Source organism: Myotis brandtii, unplaced genomic scaffold (genome assembly GCF_000412655.1).
Source record: "Myotis brandtii unplaced genomic scaffold, ASM41265v1 scaffold601, whole genome shotgun sequence".
Taxonomy (NCBI): Eukaryota; Metazoa; Chordata; class Mammalia; order Chiroptera; family Vespertilionidae; genus Myotis; species Myotis brandtii.
Window position 1 is genome coordinate 1586252 of NW_005370276.1, and position 3131 is coordinate 1589382.

The 3131-nt window shown below is 41.5% G+C and overlaps 1 long non-coding RNA gene across 1 annotated transcript; it reads right to left on the minus strand.

Annotated features, from left to right (window-relative positions):
* Positions 1 to 2604: 2604 nt before the first annotated feature.
* LOC106728374 lies at positions 2605 to 3125 on the minus strand. Its single transcript, XR_001364676.1, has 2 exons — positions 2996 to 3125; positions 2605 to 2835 (listed from the first exon to the last, which is right to left on the minus strand). It is a non-coding gene; the product is annotated as an uncharacterized LOC106728374 (long non-coding RNA).
* Positions 3126 to 3131: the final 6 nt, after the last annotated feature.

Below are 3131 nucleotides of genomic sequence, written 5' to 3' on the forward strand. Positions count from 1 at the left end.
GCTAGCATACTCTTGGCCTTGGGCTAGTTTTCCCCACTTTCCCATTGGCCGAGATAAGGGCAGGCTGAGTAACTGATACATTCTGCGGCTTTTTCTTGGAAGAGGGGTTAAGGACACAGCTATCAGTCCTGTTCTGTCCTTTCAAAACTAAAAATACAAAATAATATTGAATGTAAACTGTAATTGAGGAGGAAAAAAAAATACATCTAAGAGAAGGTGGCTGCCAAAGTGACCTGCAGAGACCAGAAATCTGATAAAGTCCCTACTAAGTGACACACCCACAGGTGCCATGATAATGGACAGTCACCATGACAACGATGGAAGGAACCACAAAAGGACAGAAAAAAGGCAGAATCTGGAAAAACGTTGATGCCTCCCCAACCCCTTCTGAGTATCAACAGTTCCTGGATCCTGGGAGGAGAAGCCGATTTGAGAGCTAAGCTCTTGCTCGTTCATTGAATAAAGTTTGCGCACTGTTAATACTTTCGGTCTCTTACTGGCTTCATAACACAAAGGGAAAAAGAACCCAGCTTGGGGTCCTCAAAAAGAGGACTTTCACCCCTCAGGTAACAGTTTTACTTCATTTATTTACCGAAGAGCCTGACTTGAAGGCAGTGACCAGGCCAAAGCGTTGCCTAGCAACCACCAAGTGGGTAAATTGATAAACAGCTGTGCTCTGCTCAAAGGTGGCCTTGGTGCCAAGGTGCTGCCTAGCAACCACCCATCAGCCTAATCCCCATCCTAAAGCTGTAAACAGCTCAAATATAGCCTCGTGAGGCATCTCTATAGCACCCTTCCTTAGAGCAAAATGGAGAAAAACACCATCTCCTTCTTCCCCCTCCAGGATGGTTTGATCCAGCAAGTGTTGCCTAGTAACCACCAAATGAGATGGTTGTTTTTGTTAGGAGAAAAAGGAAGATGAAATCCCTTAACAGAATCACAAAAATATGTTTGTGATGAATTTATAGGATAGTGTGTCGTGCAGAATGTGCAAATACTCCTCCCCAAATCCTTTCTCCAAAGTAAAAAGTTGAGAGTTTAACAAAATAACACGTTTTCACAAATATGATCACTGTGCTAATGCTGATCTGAGTCCTGAGCCTTTGCTGTTATTTCTGCAGATTGTCAGGAGTATTACCAATTTGGAACGAATTCAGCTGCCCTGGAAGAAGGCCTTTGCTTAGTGGGAGAACCAATTTTTTAAAAAAATATATTTTTATTGATTTCAGAAAGGAAGGGAGAGGAAGATAGGAACATCAATGATGAGAATCGTTGATTGGTTGCCTCCTGCACGCCCCCTACTGGGGATTGAGCTGGCAACCCGGGCATGTGCCCTTGACCGAAATTGAACCCGGGACCATTCAGTCTGCAAGCACTGAGCCAAACCAGCTAGGGTGGGAGAACCAACCTTGAGTTTTCCAATTCACAGCTGCCTTCAGGCTCTTGGTAACTCCGGTGTAGCCTCCTACCTCCAGCAGACAATTCTACTCCAACCTCTCTCTCTTTTTTAAAATTAATTTCTGATTCGCTGTCTTTTTGGGGGAGGGTAGGATTCTTGAAGACCACCAGTTTAAAAATCATTCATTCAACCAGTCTTACATTTACCTTATCTAAGTAAAAGTTTTCTTATAGTTAAGAGGGCAGATTTTGATTTTAGGTACCATTTTAATCTTTTTACCTGTGGATCATTTTTCCTTTCTCCATTTTCCTTTTTAAAATCTTTCTAGTAATTTTATGAAAAATTGAATCACACTGGCATAAAAAAGGAGGAGCCCAATTTAGATGAAAATTGAGATATAATGTCTATGCATTTAGTCTTTGGATTCTGATGCAAATACGGCAATTTAAAAAATATATTTTGAGATAATTGAGGAAATTAGATGAAACTAAGAAATATTGTTAGGGTCTGATAATGGCAAAGTGGTTATGTTAAAAAAAAAAATACAGCTTTTAGAGATGGCAGTTAAGCCTGAAGAGGTAAAATATGATGTTGGGGACTTAAAAGGCTTCAGCAAAGAAAATAGAAAAGAAGGAATGGATAACATAAATGTGACAAAACAGTGATCCTGCGACGTGCAAAGGATATGCACCATTTTAACAAATATTTACAATCTGCATTGGAACAAGTTGACCTGATTGGCACCTGCACTGGACCATATCTGAACCTTCTGATTACACCAGCCCCATGGACATTACTCTTTCCAGGGTGAATTAACGTGACAAAGTAAAATGCTATATCATTGCACTTTCCATTAGCACTTTTTACATGAACAATTTTTTTATTTGCTATTTTACTTTGTGTGAGAAAAGCCTGCTTATAATCCTTCCCATGAAAAAAATAAAAGTATTTCTATTTTCCTAAGTTTTTATTTATTGGTAAGATGTATTTATGTAGTACATTTCTGTCAACACGTAAGTGACACTGACTTTCCCAGTTGATCGTATTTTTTTTCCCAACTTGTTTTGCGAACAAATCAATATTTTACGTTTTCTGGCTTTGCTGTAACGGTAAGAAACTTTCCCCAAGTCTTCAGGATTATATAGTGTGTTTCTTTATTCCTTCAGATATTTATTATGGTTTCACTTGTTGCATTTACATTTTTAATTCAGCTGTAATGTACTTAGGTTCTAGGCCAGTGTCTGGCCCCGCTCCCAGAAGACAACTATCAAGTGTTGCCTGGCAACCTCCACTTGGGTTGGAGTTTGGCTTCCGGTGGTTGGGGGTGGGGCGTGGAAAAACGAAAACAGCTGCAAAGCCTTCCGAGTTGACGGCAACCTTAAAGCGTTGCCAAATCACCCCCATCTCCCTGCTCCAGAAAGAACTTCACTGAAAACCTGTGTTAGAAAAAAAAAAAAAAAAAAGGACAGCGTGAGCGTTGCATAGCAACTAGGTCTTCAGCCTCTTCCTTTGAGACTAGAGTCGGAACTAGAGCCCCGCTCAAAGATGACGGCCGACGGGGCCGCTTTCAATATATTCCGCTCTCAACAGTCCTACCAATGATTCATTCTTTCACATCAGGCCCCAGAGGCGTTCGCTATGCCCTTTCTGAGTCTTGCACCTGGTGGGTGAGAACGGAGCGGGTAATAGAACCAACCCGCCCGGCGTGCCCCGCACTAAGGCAGCGCGCGCG